Source organism: Diceros bicornis, chromosome 1 (genome assembly GCF_020826845.1).
Source record: "Diceros bicornis minor isolate mBicDic1 chromosome 1, mDicBic1.mat.cur, whole genome shotgun sequence".
In the NCBI taxonomy this organism is placed as follows: domain Eukaryota; kingdom Metazoa; phylum Chordata; class Mammalia; order Perissodactyla; family Rhinocerotidae; genus Diceros; species Diceros bicornis.
Window position 1 is genome coordinate 47,201,768 of NC_080740.1, and position 18,961 is coordinate 47,220,728.

The 18,961-nt window shown below is 43.6% G+C and overlaps 1 protein-coding gene and 1 pseudogene across 1 annotated transcript in view; both read right to left on the reverse strand.

Annotated features, from left to right (window-relative positions):
• Positions 1-11,366, reverse strand: part of MARCHF3 (membrane associated ring-CH-type finger 3) — a 142,998-nt gene extending 131,632 nt beyond the window's left edge. The window contains exon 1 of the mRNA XM_058539705.1: positions 11,179-11,366. The gene's annotated coding sequence lies outside the window, so the exon portion shown is untranslated. The remainder of the gene's footprint in view (positions 1-11,178) is intronic.
• Positions 2,289-2,715, reverse strand: LOC131404717 (ubiquitin-like FUBI-ribosomal protein eS30 fusion protein; annotated as a pseudogene).
• Positions 11,367-18,961: the final 7,595 nt, after the last annotated feature.

Genomic DNA, 18,961 nt, shown 5'->3' on the forward strand with positions numbered 1-18,961 from the left:
TTATTTTAATCTTTTTTATTCAATAAAGATCATATATTTATTGAGTATAAATAGACATAAATTAGTGCATTCAAATTCATTAGGGTTTATTGTAGTTCTAATCAGAATAATTATTGATCTTGGCTCATTTCTCTGTCCTTAATTAGTCTGCATTGTGGCTTTTCTTTCTCTGTCACCCTAGCCTTGCCATTTTGTATCCAGAAATGTGTAGCAGTTCATGGTAGCTACCAACTAAATGGCAGTCATAAGGGGAAGTTCACGGTTACTTTCCAAGTCACAATGTGTAGCAGATACTTACAACTGCCTGCCAACATCTATTGCCCCCTCACTCCCACATGCATACTTCTTTCTTACTAACAGAATCCTGATTTTGTTCAAATTCACCTCCTTTCTCCCTCAGGCAGTGATGGCGATCCTCTCTCTAGAGACTGATTTAGAGATGGCCTTGTGATCCTGTTCTGATCAATGAGAGAAGAAAGGTCTTCTCGGATTCTTCTTAGTAACGTTTTCATACTCTTCAAAAGGAGACCCAGGAAGGGAGGATCCATTCTCTGTGATCTAGATATTGACATGCCCACAAGTGACATCTGAATGACTGCTGCCATCTTGCAAACAAGAAAAGAACCAGCCTTAGAGTGAACCGGTCCCTGAGGACAACAGAGGCAGAGAGATGAAAGGAACCTGTATCCTTGATGATGCCATTGTGCCACTAAATTAATCAATCCTGCCATCTGCCCTACTTCTCACATGAGATAATATTTAAGTTGGGGGCTTATGTTTTGTGCAGAAGGTCTCCTAGGTGGGGTACCACATTACCTCCACATGGACGTTTCCATGTGGCAATATCACTCATTTCTTTGTCTCTGGGAAGGTCTAGGCATGGAACTAGGACTTCTGACTCTGGCTCAGTGAACTCCAACAATTCTGGATATGGGATGATACAGCATTTTAATTTACAACACTAGGATAGTCACCCAGAAAAGCCCAAGGGAAAAACACTTTGGAAATCACAACAGGAAGATGGTACTTTGGCATGGGTAGCTGGTACCGAATGGTCCCTGAGTCTGGCTTTCCTCGTCTGTTTAAAAACTTTGACTTTCACCTCTCGCCTGCCTGAGACATCTGTTTTTCCCCCCAAACCTAAATGAAGTAAACCTTTCATTGGTCTTTTTTTCCATAAGGCTAACAATTCTGAACCCTTATCCAATTACATGAATTTCAATAGAGACCACGTAGGACTAGCACAGATCCCAGGCACAGGCAAGATGTTAAGGAAGCAGAAGCAGCTTCACACTCCACTGGACAAGAGGATTAAGGGGCAGAAGCAACCTAGAGAACAGGTGCAAAATTGTGATTTGTAGTCAGGAGGCAGACCTGCCTGAAAAGGAAGGGGTAAATATGATCATCAAAGGACACTGGCTGGTTTTTTTTCAGCTATGTAGAGTTACTTTAAAATTGAAAATATTAGGGACCAGTAAAATAAAATATCCATCTTAAAAAATACGTATGGAAGATAATTGACTGTGGAGGGGAAGGATGGAGTGGGATTATTGCTTGGGGAGCTGCTGGTGGGGGTTGGGAATGAAGTACAGTAAAAGGTTACATAAATGTCTAATGGTTCACAATAAGCAAAAAAGCAGTATGGCTTGAAACCAAATTAACCATTCCAGTCTAATAAGCATTTTTCCTACAAGAAAATTGTGGAATTATAAATTTAGCACATAATGGAGAGCAGAAAATGTAATGCACACAGATTTCATAATTTGTACAGTATTTGAGAAACGTTACTTAGAAAACAGGGTGAACATTATAACTGGTGAAAATTTGCTAAGAGACTATAATTAAAACAGAATAGTAAATGGTGCCTTAGCTCTGGAAAGGGTCACTATCAGGATTCTACTTAATGTCTTCATTACGAATCTGCAGTGAAATGGAAATTCCTTCAATGTGCAGATGGGCTCTAACTATGTGATGCAGTCAGGGGCAGGAGAGTGGTGGAAAAATATCTGGCGTGATTAGAAACAACACAATGTAAGGAAGTAGATCAGGAAAAGCAACCTGAAACTAGAAATAAAAATTAAGTAAAATAAGTAAAAAATTAAGTGGCGCTTCAGTCCATGTGTCCTGTTTTTAAACAAATCAGGGGAGCCCCATCCTTCTTTTGCCCATTCTGTGGACACCTGTTTTGGTTTTTGTAGCAAGCTTCCTCTCCTTGGTTGTAATGAATATGTCTTGCTAGGAGAGCCTTGTGATCTTGTTTTTTTTCCTTTTTTTTTCCGCTGGGCTAAGTGGCTTTATTAGAGAAAGACAGGATTACAAAGGACTTAAGAGTTGGCATTGGGGCCCTTCTTCTTGCCAAGGGTCGACACAACATTGACAAAGTGCAGGCTGTACTGCATACACTGCTTGGCGTGGCCTGTCTTCTTCTTCTTTTTCTCCTATTTGGCCACCTTCGGAGTCTGACCTCTTACTTTCCCAGCATGGGCCAGGGAACTTTACCTCCAAGCATGTGGCCAGATACTTCCAGAGTGGTCACAGCCTCCACCCTACACCAGCCTAGGGCACCTCATCCTCTAGGGGAGTGCCTGCCAGGAGCACGACTGGATCTTCTGAAGCAATGCCCTCTGGCAAGGCTACATGAGCCTTGATCTGTGGGTTCTCTTGGCTGGGCCCCTTGAAGGTGTATACCTCCTGGGCACAGACAAAGAGCTGCATGTCAGGAGTGAATTAAGGCCACTGCTGCCGCTACCTCGAAGATAGAGTTGAGAAAGAGCTGATCTTGTTTTTTAATAATATAAACGATGAGCAGGAGGGGCCGGCCTGGTGGCATAGTGGTTAAGTTTGTGCGCTCCGCTTCGGCGGCCCAGGTTCACAGGTTGGGATCCTGGGCACAGACCTACGCACTGCTTATCAAGCCATGCTGTGGCAGGAATCCCACATATAAAGTAGAGGAAGATGGGCATGGATGTTAGCCCAGGGCCAATCTTCCTCAGCAAAAAGAGGAGGATTGGCAACAGATGTTAGCTCAGGGTTAATCTTCCCTACCAAAAAAAAAAAAAAAATGAGCAGGAGGTGGTAAGAGTGATTAGGCAGGTAATAAGGTGTCACTGGCAAGTATGGGTAAGGCTGGTGAACAGTGAGGTTGTGTGAGGCTCATTACTTTTACACTGCATAAGGCTGTCAAAGCCTATAACATCCCAGAGAGGAGAAGCCACATTATTGGGATCTTTTTCTTAGCATCAGAAAGACACTGGAATGCTCTAGGAAAGTCCTTCGAAAATGGTCAAAAATGCAATTACTCCCACAGGGATAAGATTAACGGTAACACTGATTATAACAGAACTTTTACAAAGTAGAGTTCTTACCCGAACCAAAGGGAAAGAGAATGTTAAAGAAAGGAAAACACTACTGGAAGGTGAGGTTAAATGAAAGAGAGAAGTTGAAATTAGGAAAACTTAGAAGGTAAAGGATAAGAATTAACTGACTGTGAGAATCTCTGTTTGTGTAAGATATTCTCAAAGTGTAAGAGGAAGCAGATTTGGTGTTTGAGACGCTGAAAAGCAGATCTGAGAAAATGCCAAAGCTAGGCACCACCAGGTTGCAGGGAAGGGGCTGAGCGATGTGTTCCACAGACGTCTGCCTCTACTCCTCACCTGAGCCTCCCTCGAGTCCTCCCAGGCCCCAGCTCCTTGGTGAAAGCAGAAGCCCTGGGATATGCAGGGGCAAGTGCTCCTGACTTACAAGTTCCTAAAGAAACCAGTGTTTAAATCCATCACCTAATCTAGGGTTGCTCATCTTCTCTCTTGCCTTGAACATCTAAACAACTTTTAGATGTAATCACTCAATTTTCTCATGATATTTTCTTGGCAGGTATGAGAAGAAAGCACCTATGTTAAGTGAGGCTTAATTTCCCAGATGAGACAGAAAATCGGGGTCCTTGATCTCTTGCAGTCTTTTAAAGCCCGTTAAGATCTAACATAAAAGGGCTATCCTAATGGCCCTGACCTGAGGCAGTTATGCCTAATTTGGCTGATCTATAAACTCCACATGGGCACATGGTCTGTACACGACCTCAGTAACCCAGCTCTGATGTAAGAACTAGTGCTTACCTAAGCCATCAGACTACCTCATAAACACGACTATGTAGGGGGGCACTTCCTGAACAAAAGGAGATTTATAAATGAAAAACATTATAAAAATTAGTCTCTGAGATAAAAATCTGCTGAGATTATTTAAAAAAAAAAATCTTCTCTTACAAATATCAACTTACCCCATGCTGAGCTCTGGCTATCAGCAGCCTCTAGGCCCAGTACCAACTTGTTCCTCCAAGGCCCCCAACCCTCCCACGGCCAAAGCTAGCCAGCCACCTGCACTGGACGGCGCAAGGAACCAAGCCATCTGAGACTTCGACAGACATGAGAGTGAGACTGTCCCAAGTCTCAAAGTGGGGCCCGTGAGTCAGCTGCCTTTTCAAGATATGACAAAGTACGGGAACAAAAAAGAAATGAGGGGAGATGGCCTAGACTAAGGTGGGAGTTGGAGACATTCTTTTTTTTTTTTTTTAATACATTTCTTTTTTGTTTTTTGTTTTGTTTTGTTTCTTTATTTATTTTTTTTCCCCCAAAGCCCCAGTAGATAGTTGTATGTCACAGTTGCACAGCCTTCTAGTTGCTATATGTGGGACGCAGCCTCAGCACGGCCGGAGAAGCGGTGCGTCGGTGCGCGCCCGGGATCCGAACCCGGGCCACCAGCAATGGAGCGCGCACTTAACCGCTAAGCCACGGGGCCGGCCCTGGAGACATTCTTGAAGAAGAAACCACAGGAGATAGTGAGAGGAGGCAAGGCAGGAATGAAGCAGAGGGACTCTGAAGATGGAGGGGGCAGGAATGGATGACAGCTCCATGAAGTGCTGAGATTGGTGCTAAAGCCAAAAGTCTGGCACTAGGATTCAGCTACGGCTACCATTCAAACTTTTGGTGAATACCTTTGTGCATATCCTTTTAAAGCCTTGCCAAGTGTTTACCTGAAATTCTTTGCAGCTTCTAGTGCCCCTACCAACTATTTCTTGAATAGCCTTGCTTGAGAAGCTAAAGATGAAAGGTGTGGTCCCTACCCTCAAGGGGCTCCCTGTCGGAAGTGGGAGATTACTGGAGATAAGGGCTTTGTCGGCAATACACATCAAGCCAAAGAGGGACTTAGAAGAGCTACCCAAAGGCACTAATACCGGAACTGCACTTTGAGTTAGCTAGGCAGAGAAGAGGTGCTTCCCATGATAGGTACTTGATTACTATTTGTTAATTAATTTCAGTTCATTTTGATTTGTAATGATTATCTGGAAGATCATTCAAAGACTGGGAGTTAGTTCTTATCACCACTGTTTTTATTATTGTCCATTGAAAAGATAAATCTATCCATTTTAGTATCTGGGGAATAATCTTAAAAATACTATACCTTATCTTTGGCTAAGGTGTGGAGTGCACTCATAATTTTTCTAATTACGAGGCATCTTCTTATTCTGCTTATTTCACGGCAAAAAGTTTTAAAAGCTTTTGAAAAGATCACATTTTGCTCACTTGAAATATGTGTGTATATTTTAGCATAAAATATACTTGGCAGCTGCTAACATAATTGGATGGCTACGTCTTACAAAAACTTGATTTCTTTTTAATCAAATTTTTAGAACCATACCGGGTTTCTTGCCAGTGCTGCAATAGTGAGCAATAAATACATCATTAGATCAATGGTGGTCTGATGATGGATTACTCAAAAGATAGTTCCAGCCAAGAAGAATAAGCCCAGAAGTCTCATTGTGCAAAGATTAATAAAATTTTGTTTAAAACATAGATACTGAATTAATATAACAGGGAAGAAAACACTGCAAGATAGAACAGAACAGCCATGGGTTTATAATGTAGCGATACTGATCACGGATTTTCCTAAGTAGAGCAGCCACACTATTATACATGCCTCTGATCAGACCCAGAGATGAGAAGGAAAAAGTTATAAAAAAAGAAACTAACCAGAGGAAGGCCTGCTACAATAATAAATTATTTAAAGAAAGCAAGGTGAGCAGGTTGTGAAGACAATATAAAACAAAATCAATGCCGCCAATAAACCCCAAACCATCAGCACCTCCATAAATTTCTTACCAACCTGTCTGGCATTTTACAGGAGGTATTTCTTTCCCATCACTCTCCCCATCCCATCCCACCCCTGACCCTTCACTTCTTGCCAGTTCTTTTCTCAGAGCTTAACATTTGTTTTTCTTCTGTAACCCAGGATGCTGTCTTCAGTTATATTTCTCAACTTGTATCAGCAGACCGTCTGTAAGGCCACAGATGAGTGCATCTGTCACTTCATTCATCTGGATCTTAAATTTCCCACAGAAACTATAGGCTGGGAATATCTACTATGAAACACTTATCAACTTGACTTTAATATTCTTCTTCTTCTTTTTCTTTTTTCTTACTATTGTTATAGTTAAATTCGTAAAGCTAGAGTAAAACTTCAGTAACTGCTCTATAGTAGAGGATATTACCAGGCCCAAAAAACTAAATTGAAGGTAGGAGCTTGAGAAGGCAGTTTGGAGGAGAAATAGTCAAAATGGCTAAAATTTAAGTATGAGGAGATGTTAAAAGGGCAGACTGACTTGAAAAGTAAATTTTTTATAAGTAGATTTCATCATGGATTAAGAACAAGGAAAGAAGGGTCAAAAACTTGAAAAGAAAAATTTGTCAAATTCTTTTTGCCAAAAGTACGCCATGGACAAAAAAAAAAAAAAAAAGAGTAAGAATTGCTGCTTAGAAGCTTGCAATGACCTATGGCCCAGTTTCAAGAAAAGTAGCATTCTACTGTAGTTACTAGGCACAAATAAGTCCCATGTATAATCAGGGGGGCTGTGATTATACCTTAGGCTTTTAAAATTTTCTAGGTCCATCCAAATCATGCAAACATTGGGCAAAGGAAATATAAGCAACTCTATTTTGCCAGCATAAAAACATTATTAGCAGCATAACAAGACTCAATAGGCAAACAGAACAGGTCTAAAATATTAGCTCAAAGAATTCTACATATAGGCTTTGCTGCCTTTGTGCTCTATGACCTTTAGCAAATTATTTGCCATTCTGGGTCAAGGCTCGCTGGTTAAGGTCAGGGTCATTGAACCGACGGTGAATCATATATGGTGGTTAACTTTATAAAGTAAACTATTCCAAGGTTGCATTCAATATAAAAAACGTTTGAAGAAAGAGGTAAAAAAAATTGTACGTGATATGAATGACTAAGCATAACCCTATCAGATCACCACAACGATAAATAAAAACAATTCAAAACGCAAGGCAAACTTCTCAGTTATTGGTGTCATCTTTAAATACGAAAGAGGATCTAAATATTATTATCCTTTTGTGGATGCTGTTTGCTCATCTGTAACAAAGTGGGAAAAAATCATCGTACTCAAAGGATTGTTAAGATAAGTGACCTATAAACATGCCTGCCAAGTGCTCCTTACAACAGAAATTGCTCCATAAAAGTCCCAGTAATGATCCAGTGGCCTGGAACAATCCAAGTTCAGTGTCCCAGCCTATTCATATCCTTTTGTCATCAGGGAAGTAAATATTCCGGGCACCTCTGACCTCTGAGAAGTCATTTGGCTTTTTAGGTACTTGGATGGTAGAAAGAGGGAAGGGCAACAACTTCTGATAGATCCTTTCTCTTTTAAACCTTACCTAGGAGTCTTTTTTGTTTGGTTTGGTTTGGTTTTGTTTTTGTTTTTGTGAGGAAGATAAGTCCTGAGCTAACATCCGTGCTAATCCTCCTGTTTTTTTTGCTGAGGAAGACCGGCTCTGAGCTAACATCCATTGCCAATCCTCCTCCTTTTTCTCCCCAAAGCCCCAGTTAAACCTTACCTAGGAGTCTTAAATTGAGAACTATGCCAGTCTGAAATGGGAGAACAGAATCCAAATGTCAGTATCAAACTATAAATAAAAAAGCTAATTGACAATAATTAATAAATCAAAATTCACACTGATTTGAAAGGAGAGGTGGCAATCAATTCTCAACCTCTCTGTGATGCTGAAAAAATCTATCTACCCAATTAATTGAACAACTCAAAATACTTCAAAGATGACTTTCTAAAAATGAGACTCCCTGGGCATCTGGGTGTGTGGCCTGGGACACCCTCCTGATGGAGAGGCAGACCAGCTATGGCTTCCCAAGGAGATCCTTGACCTCGGATAAGTAGGAAACAGCTCTGAAGAGGCAAAGATGGCTCCCAAGGATTGGGATCCTTCTACCCTCCACAGAGAAATGCCCAACAATGTGAGTTAGGACTGGCAAAATCAACCCAGAGCACCCCAGGAACTCACTGGACTTGGAGTAGGGAATGGAGGGACTAAGACTGGAGCAGGGTCTTAAATTACCTTGCTTCCCTAGACAGTCATCCTTAGAATTGGGGCTAACCTGGAATAGGGATAGCTGAGGATTCCAAACCACTTGTGAACGCAGAATAAAAGGTGCCATTGTCAGGACAGAAAGTTAAAGTGTTACCTATAAATTTCACAAGGCTGGTAAATGCCGCCTGGAAATTTTGCAACAATTATTTGTTAAACCAACTCACAGACTATAATTGTCTTTTATATCATAAACACCATTCCAGTGTTTCTCAAAATATGGTGAGGGGATCCCTGGCATCAGAATCACTTAGGGGTGCTTGGTAAAAATGCAGAGTCCCAGCCCAGACTTCTGAATGGAATCTGAGAGAGTGGAGTCCAGCCCAGGAACTGAATTTCTAAGGAGCAACCCACTTGACTCAGATGACCCATATCAAGGCAGAAGAATTATGTAGTCCAGCCAAAATTTAAAGACATTCACAGATAAGCGGTTTGCATATTTCTCCCCAAATGTTTAAGTATCATAAAAATGAAAACAATACTTCTTGTGATGAGTTCTTAAGAACCATTCCAGTTTATTCTGTCCACATGTAATGAACACCATTATTAAAAGGTAATTACGAGCATAAAATTATTGGGAAAAATATCAATTATGCATCTCAAAAATATTGCCTTTATTTTGTCACCAAAAGTAATTATGCTATTAAAGGAATTTATAGTTTTTTTAAGTATCAGTCACTTGGCTGCAGGAACTTATTAAGCTGTTATACTCCTCCCATACCCATTTAGTCATCAGAATTTTTGTGATAAAAGTTTTTTATTATTTTTAAACTATAAACTGTGAAACACTGCAACCAGTGATTAGGCTGAATATGAATTTATATTCAAGTTATAAATTCCTAAAAACAAGTTTCATTAGAATTACCAAGGCAGTCTTAGCTCTAGTAAATTAAATAGCCTCTTCAATAAAGCTTTGTTTACCTCTATTAAGGATTTTTTTTTGCACAAAACAATTCAGTTTTAATGCATTCTCTTGAAAAGCAAAAGGAAACAGTTTCTGATATACATGCTACTGCAAAGCAGTAAACCAGCATTGTGTGGTGATGTGACAAGCACATTTCTTTTCTAGAGGGATTTTTTTTTCTCCTATAAACTCCCCCTCCCAAACCATGGCTATAATTATTTCACAAAATGTAGTCTGCCATTTCTGAAGAGTCAAACACTCCTTTCCTGACCAAAATCATAAGTTCAGACTGAATGAAAACAAAACTTGAGAGGCAGGCTTTGTTTGTAGCATGTTGTTTCCACTAAGGTTGCCCCCTACCCACGCTCCACCCTAGTGCTCCCGCTGAAGTGTGCATGTTATGTTGTAACAGATGGGCCGGCTGGCGGCTGCTGGGCTATAAAACAGGAACGCAGAATCTGTACCGAGTGGTATTGAACTGAATGCTTGTAAAGTTCATGGATGTACACTGACCCAGACAGACCAGGCAGATCCAGACATGCTTACACACACACTCATGATACCCCACACAGATCAGATGGTCCATCTCTCCACCCAGGGGAAGTTCAAGGCTGTTTCCCCCTCCATATACTTCTACTTCATGCACCTATCAATCTTATACACACACATAAACACATATGTACACATATACACATGCATATCTACATCCGCATATATATGCATGAATAGCTATATAGCTCAACGTTTTTATATATTTTCAAAGATCAAAATATTCCCAACTTCTATACCCAAGTCTCTATCTAGTACTCTCAATAAGCTCTCATTCATGTCAAACAAGAATCACAAGAAAATACTCTATTGAATTCTATTTAGTTCACACATAATATAAATTACATGTATGTAACTGCCCTTAGAAAAACCAGCCGCTTTTACCCTTTATCACTGAGAGAAAAAAAAAAATCTATCCCAGACTGAGTCATAAACCAAGTGTCAGGTTTAACCTTGAATCCTCTGTTGTCAGTTCCTGTCACAACTTCATCACTTAAACACACAGGTGCTCAAACAAACACCAACCGACCAGCCTGGCGGTCCCTTCCCCGGTCTAGTCTTGGATTCTCCAGGGCTCCGGGCACTGGGATAGACAGCAGCTCCCTCCTGGTCCTAACGAAGTCCTTCAGACACACCTTGCAGGTGGATGTGGAGGTCCCAGCATCTCATGAAGGATGCAGATTCAGGTGCTAATCGAAAGTAATTACTTTACAAAGTTTAACATCCATGCTGTCAACTCCTTTCAACAATCGCAAAGCACTGAAGCCCTGCCACAGAACCCGGCTGCTCACTCAGGTTCTCTGACCGCTTAAGACCCACCCAGAACACGATGATCGCCTGCTCGGCCCACGGGTCAGACAGGGACGCCGCCGGGTTATTGCCCCGCACCGGCTCTGGCGCGGGTTAATTTTTCAGGAACCCGTCCGCAAGCCATCTAGGAACTGCTGTCCCTACACCACTGGGCACGGAGGCCGCCCCCAGCGCCCGTGTCGCCGCCGCAGAGGGCCGGGGGACGCGTCCCGGGCCCCAGCTAATGATGGCAATCACAACACGCCAAGTTCCTGCGGACGCGGAGCCGCGTCCTGGGCCGAGTTGCGACGCTTTGAAACAAGAAGTTCGGGAGTGGGGATACTGGCAAGGAGTAAATCCCGCCCAGCCCTGACCTCCCCACAGCGGCCACGCTCGGACCGACGGACCGACGCGCGCCCGGACGCGTCCAGTCCCCCGGCTCGCCGAACAGCGCCTAGAGAAGTCTCTCGCCTGCGCGCGGCCACTCACCCTCCTCGCCGAGTCCCGATCGCAAACCGACGCCCCTGCTGCGGGTCCTGAATCCCAAGTTGTCCCGAACCAGCGACTGCTCTCGCCCTAGCGGACCGGGGCACATTGGCTCGGGCAAGCACCTCAGAGGGAGCACGACAAGCCCGGCGGCTGCCCAGGCTCAGAAGCCGCCCCGAGCGCGCTGACAATTCACGGACCCGCTCAGCGAATGAGGCAGATCGCAGGGCTAAGCCGACCCGGCTCTTGGGGGGCGGGGCCAGGCGGCGGGCCGGGCGGAGCCAGCCACAGGCCGGCCCCGCAGGGCGGGGCGCCGCTCAACCCATGACTGGCGGAGCGGGCAGCCAATCCCGGTGGCGCCGGGCGTCTGGGCGGCCGCGGGCGATGCCGAACTCCCGGCTCCGCCCCGCCTCCGCCGTCCAATCGCCCGCGGCGGTGGGCTCGCGGGGGGACGCGCCGGCGGCGGGGAAGTTGGCTGCGATGAGGTGTCCCGGCCGCGGGCGCTGTGGGGGTGGCTGCGCTGGGACGGGGCGCCTCGGGAGGGATGTGGCGGCCTCGAAAAGCCTGTGCGTGAGAGAGGCCTGGGGCCGCCCAGAGCCGCCGCGTGTCGGCGCTCTGTGGAGCGAGAAGCCCAGCCGCAGCGCGGGCCGGGACCGGGTCGACAACGCCCACACCTGGCGCCCGTGGGAGGCGCGGAGCTTGGCGGCCCTAAAGGAGGCCTCGCAGTCGGAGGAAACCGAGACCCAAAGAGGCTGAGTCCCGGGCCAGATCACCCAGCACCAGTGGAAGCCCGGGCCCGGAACTGGGAGCCCCGGGCTCCCTGGAGAAGGTTCTGATTGCGGTCTGGTGGTTATCTCCGAAACAAAACTCGGACTCTGCACACCTCCGGAAAGTTGATTGCACGTCCCCTCCTCACCACTGCTCTCCACGCCACCGGCAGCTGGGACCTTGCTGGGCGCCTAGGCTCCCTTCCCGACCCAAGGCGCCCCGGGCACTTGGCGCAGAGCCCGGGGGCGAAAGGGAGGCTCGGGCGCTCGACGACGCCGGAACCTGCGAGACCCTCCCTCCGGTTGGGATGCCCTGCGGGGTGGCGTCTGCAGCGGTGGGTCCCCCTGCTGCTGTCCTTTGGGTCCGCCAGAGGCTCCAGAACAGTCCATCTTCGCGGGCAGGAATGCCACAGAGCGAGCCAGTCTGTCCCACTGCACGCTCTCGCCCCCTTCCCGTTTAGAAGCCCCTGGACCCAGCTCAGAGACCTCTGTAGTGGCGGGCATGGGGGGAGCCTGAGCTCGCCGGGTCAGTCGGCTGAGTAGTCCCTGAAGGCGGCTTTGTGGGCTCTGCCCTTCCTGGCCAGCCGGGTCAGCGCTGCTCCTGTTCTCAGCGGATGAGCTCCTCAGCCGGTTTTAAGCCCTTGCTTTGGTTGCAGCACACACACATACGGGGCTGCGGGTATAAAGAGTCAAAAAACAAAGGATTGGGTGTCGCTTTCCAGGCTGAGGCCTAGAACGTTAGCAAGCCCTAAACCATAAGCTGTAGGGGTGCCTAGTGGCCTCTGTGTGCCTGAAACTGCACCTGCCATAGTTAGGCACCCAACCCGTGTTAGTAAAATGAAGGTATACACGGCAGGAAAGGGGTCAAGCTTCCTGGTCTCCGGAGTCTCACCTTCACCACTGACCATTGTCTCCCTCAGATCCCAGAAGTCAAAGGTTTTAGTCTCTCAGTGTGGGTAACTTCAGGATACCATGTGTGAGGGTGTATGGATCTCTACAGGTGTTATTTCAGTGGCTGCCTGGCCCTCCTAAGAACCTGTATCCATAACTCACCTCTCAAGAGCAGGTTCTGTTGAGGGTCATTGGCAAGAAGGAAGGGAAATGGCTTGCAGCTTGAAAAGGAGTGGAATGGCCCCTCCAGCAGGGAAGACTGCAGCTCTGAGGTGAGCTCTGGCCTGGATTGAGTTGTAGATTGTGGCTCCTCAGCTCCCTATCTCAATGGGGAAATGTCCAAAAGGCAGCTTGTCAGAAGGGAAAGAAAATCAGGATCTGGGCAGTCCTTAGTAGGCCCTGAAAAATTGATTAGTGATGCAGAAATTGTGCATATTTAAACCCTTCCTCATCTAGTGGACCAAAAGACTGGTACAGGTGAGGGAGACCATTCCATTCGGTTCCAATAGTTGCTTAGCATGCTGCTGTGTGGCCTGGGAGAAGGGCCTCTGCCCACAAGGAATTAGATGTAGACCACATGAATGGAATGAATATATACCAGGTCTCCGCCCAGGTTGGGATAGGGGGACAAGGGAAAGAATATAGTTCCTGGGATTTTCTTTTTTCCCCACTCCTGGATATAACTAGAGAAAAAGTTTGCCAACGGCATTTATCATATTAATACCCTATGAAGGTTTTTCACAGATGCTGATGATTATTTTAAAAATCACGTTGGTAATAGGAGCCAAACACTGGCTGTTGACTGTATTTGCTGTAGTGTTGATGTCTGATGAAAAAAGGAAATAGGAAATTTCTTTTCATGAAATCAGAACTAAACAAGTGACTTCCATGTCCTGATTTCCAAGGTTTTCCATTTGTTTGTTTCATGCAGACATGATTGTCCATGGGTTCTTGGACAAGCAACTGGTCTCGTTTTCCCTTATAGAATGGATGACATGGAAGAGACAGAGCACATCTAGACTACATTCATATTTCCACACCATCTTCTGTTGTAATTGGTATTTGACAAGAGCTTTTCACTTGGACAAAGGTTTATTCCTTTGGTTGCCAATCCCCCTAAGGATCTCTTGAGTTTGGGCCATCCCCATATGCTACAAGGGAAAAGGAGAACTGTTACTTGTCCAAGAACTCATTATAGTCCTGTCTGTATAAACACAAAATCATGGAAATCTATATGTGGAAGTCATTTGTTTAGTTCTAACCTATTTCACCAAAGGAAATTTCTTTCCTTCAAAGGGATGAGGAAGTTTGTTGTGGAATGGCTTGAGAATGAGAAGACTGAGGTGGAACCTTGGAAGCAGGGCTGGTCCCTTTGCTAATGGTGAGCAAATTTGCCTTCAGGCACTGTCACCCCGTTTCTGACACAAACAATATTTTGGGACCTTCTAAATTTCAATAGGATGTGACTGATAGGAGCCATGGGTTCTAATCTGAGCGGCTGCCATGGTGAGTGCTCCTGGCAGTCACTTAACCTCTGTTTACCCTTGCTTCCTTGGCCATAAAACAGCAGTGGCAGAATTGGTCCACTGTGTTTATCTGCTTAAGGGGGACACCATGACAATGGTTACAAAGCACTGCAAATGCATGGCATTTATAGCAGTACTGACTGCCAAAAAGGAGAACAAAATGATGTTGAAATGGGAAAATAGTGAGGTCTGAACAATTCCTCCTTGCACTTGCAATTTCTATTCATTTTAATCTCATTGGATTATTGTCCTTTCATTCCATAAATGGAAATGAAGGAAAAGGGCCCTCACAATGCTCATTCTTTGATTACCAAATGTTTTGGAAGCTTTACTTACGTGAATAGTATTTTTCCCTCTTTCCCATTTTGACCACCTCTCTCAACATATATTCACTTTGAAAATTATTCAGAATTTGAACAGGTTGAGCTAAAGACCTTAGCAAAGAAGTGCAATCAGAAGCAGCAGATTCTAATACCAGCTGTGCTATGGGTGCATTCTAAGACCTTGGGCAAGCCATTAACCTTCCCATAACTTAGTTTTCCATCTGTGAAACTGCAGCCGTACTTCTAATTAATTTCACAGAGATAGGAGAGATAACTAATGATAAGGTACTTTGAACTATTAATTGCTGTATAGACTACAAAATATCATGTAGATGTTTTTGGCAAACTAAAGTATGGTGTTAGTTTGTACATCACAACTAGGAGATATTTTTGTAACAGAGAGATTACTCTGGCCCAATATCTGCAGCCAGGGTGATACCACCCACGAAACAATGATGTCTCGTTGCATTTGAATAACAATGCAACTGCCCCATGTGAGAGTTATATTGCCACAGGTTCAACTAAGTAAAAATGTGATAACAGAAGTGGGTGAAGAAGAGAAGCTTCTATTCCACAAAAACATGGGATTTCTTCATCATACATGCTCCAGAAGAAAAACTACATCGAACCTTAAAAATGGATGTCACTACATAAAGACAAGTCTGATGAAAGACTAGAATGATCTTAGAAAAATGACCTGATATAAAACTAGACAAACTGCATCCTAATTTTGAGACCCTGGACCAGTTGCTTAGTTTCTCTGAGCCAGATGGGATGTGGGGTGGAGGGATTAGGTTTTACTCATCGGCTTGTTTTGAATTTCAAGCAAGAAGCTCTGTGTAACTGCTAGCACAGGGCTAGGCTCATAGTGGGCCCTCTGTCAGTAATAACAACCTCTAATATTTATTGAGGACTTACTATGTGCCGTGCACTGTTCTAAGCCTTTTCATCTAATGACTCACTTGATCCTTATTACCACCCTATGATGTTGCTGCCATCTCTTCATCCTCAGAGTTTCTGTCTACGTAGAAGGACTTTTCTAGGAATAATATACTGCTATGCACTAAAAGTGAAAAGCCTCTTTTTATAGGTACTGGAGATTTCTAAGAAGATTTGTTTTTCTATAGCAACCTCTTTCTTGAACATATTAAGAAAGAAAGTAGCATTTTAAACTATCATCACCTTGCTTTCATGTGGAAAGGGCTAATCTAGCCTTTGCTGGTACCTAGGAAATCAGGCTGCAGTGAGCATTTGGAAGCACGTATATTACAAAAAAGCAAATGAAGGATTCAGTTTGGGACAAAAAGGGCCATAGAAAACAAGTAGTGCTTCAAAACCCCAAACCACTTTCCATGCCTCAGATTGTAAGCTCCTAGAAGATTTGGGCTTCTAAATAGTGTGCTTATCGGTTTAATGGAAGTTAGTTCCCTTGAGGCAGCAATATGGGAATATTAACTGGCCAGGCAAAGAAAAAAATGGATTATCCCTTAGAAATGAATTGTACCATTAGTTATTATGAATACCCCAAATTATGACATTCACTTCTAAGTATGCCAGGGAAAAGTAGCCGTGAGCTATAATACACACAATCGTTTATTACCCAAGAGAATTTAGGTGCTAATGTGGATGGTATTGCATCTGTGAAATTCTGAAACCCACAAAGGATTCCAAGATATAAAGCCAAATAAAACATAATACAGAGGGAAATGATTTTGATTATGTAACATTTATATATAGTGTTTCATTTTACATTTTCAAATTGCTTTTCAGTCATTGGCTTATTCTTCACAGCACACCTGGGGAGTACACCCATGCTGTTATCCTCTGTTCACAGCTGAGGCACCTGAGACTGAAAAAGGCAAAGTGTTTTGTCCAAGAACACAACAGGGGCAGGGTGAGAAATTGTGTAGCCATTCAATCACGAGTCTATTCAGCACCTACTCTTGGCAGGCCCCACAGTCTGTGGTGCACAGAGGTGGCCACTACATACATGGCTTCTGCGTTGCAGGAGATTGCAGTCTCCTGGGGTGATGAGCATTCATGGTTTATGTCTCCAGGAGTGCTCTAGACAGCAAGGACCAGGGTTTAGAGGAGGAGAATGTGAGTCCCCTAAGATTCCTAGGGGCAGTGGGATTTGAGGCACTTGAGAGATGGGTAGAATTTGGGCAAATGGAGGCTGAGGGTGGTAAGAATGACACAGACAGAGACATGAAGCTGGGCAAATTCAAGGTGCATTGGAAAATGTTAGCCTACAGCAGGGCAGTTGTGGAAAAAGGGCTGGAGAGTGAATAGGAGCAGATTTTCCAGGACACTGAATGCCCAGCTAAATATATAGATTTTAGCCTATGGGCAATGGGGCTGGATTCATCTCTGACTTCTCCCATTCGCTCACTATTCTTACATGTACTGAGTGCTAATATATGCTTAGTCTCTAGGTGTTTTCCCATATATCGGCTTTTCTAACCTTCACAGGATTCCAATGAGATACATATTATTATTCCTCCTTAAATGGATGATTAAACTAATGCATTTAGAGATTCAGACTTGCCCACAATCATGTAGCTAATAACTGACAGACGTAGAATTCGAAAGGACCAGTCTTGACTTCCTCATAGATACTTATGGGAAGAAGGAGTGCAGATTCTGGATGGTGTACTCAGGATGCCCGTCTAATAATATGCCCCTTACCCTAGCTCAATGTCTTTCCAGAGATAAAAAGTAGACAGGAGAGAAATAAAATTAATTTCTTAACATGCAAGTTATTTTATGTCTAAAGTCAGCTCCAGGCCAAAAGGACAAAGGATATTTTCCCCTGTTTTCTCTGCCCTACAATTAACAACAAATGTCTGCATTTTGAAAACTTTAGTCTTGTGAGTATCTTTAATACATTCTGATCTCAGCTTAGTCTTTCCACTAAACCAGAATCCCTCTCTGGAGTTAAGTCAATTTGGTCCTTAATCCCTTCCCCTTAGCATGCAACCTAACCCATTTATTTTAGCGCCCTATAAGGTCTCCATCTCAGCTTTTGCCCATCAAGAAATAGCTTTTTCTCTCAAGATACAGGCTACTAATTAGCATTTTACTGTTTAATCATTAGGACAAAATTCAAGTGAGAGAAGTATTATTGTTAACCCCAAAATATTTAGAAAGGAAACAGATTGCTTATTTAAATCTTCCTGTAAAGAAAGAAAGAGATGCTCTAAGGAGGTGGGTGGATACTTAGGTGACACAAAAATCAAAACAGTGAAAATTTTAACATCTGTTAAGTAGGGTACTTCTCATTGATCTGGTTTTGTAGAAGAGTTTTTTTTTGAAAATGCCCATCCATGATCAAAGAAGTCTTCTAGAGCAAATATCTAAAGACTATACTTTCAGGGATCATTTCTATAATTCCTTACTAGAGCAGGTATCTACTATAAATGATAGACCAATATTGACCTTCTGCATGAAGACAATGGGAAACTACCACAATCAGGCTTTTTGAAATCCTAAACCCAATACACAGCATTCTCCTTGTCTCTCAGCCCTCTAGTGCCTTGTTTGGCTTTGCCCAGATTGTATTTTATGACCCAAGTCGTAGAGATTCATGACTAAATGGTTGAGTGTTTCTCCATGTTTTTTTTTTTTTTTTTTAGGCAGTTGAAAGAGAGAAAGTCAAGTTAACATGTAAGGATGATTAAATTTCATCTAAGATCTTAAGGATCTTCTGTGAAAGATATGGAAAACAAGCACTAGACCAGAAAATTGTACCTGATTTCTCCTCTCTCTTAAAATGCCATGAGTTTTTCCTCTGATTTCAAGGAGAGCAATGGGCTGGGACACAGTGGCCTGTGTTTCATTGAAGAACACGATGAAACTAATTCATGATGTCTCAGCTTCTAGGTCTGCAAAGTAGGGGTGCTTACCTTGAGATACACAGAAAACAGGACTTGGAAAGACTCAGAGGAAATCATACATCTGCATCTCTTTACAGAGGAAAAAGCCACAACGCATACTTCTGGGGATTTTCCATATTGATGGAAGAAAGTCTTCGGGATACCAAAGTGAATCCCATTGAAGGCATGTATTAGCATTAATTTCTCCTAACTGTTGAAATGAAGCCTATGTGGCTCTCCCCTAAGATGTTCAACAGAAATGCTGAGACTCTCAAAGATTATTGAGGTAGAAACATGCTGGAATTAACCTTATTTAAAAAACAATAACTATGCATAATAGATAATTTCCCCAATCAATAAGGTTCCCTGCACTGAGGCTCTCCTGCGCACAGGAACTTGTGAAT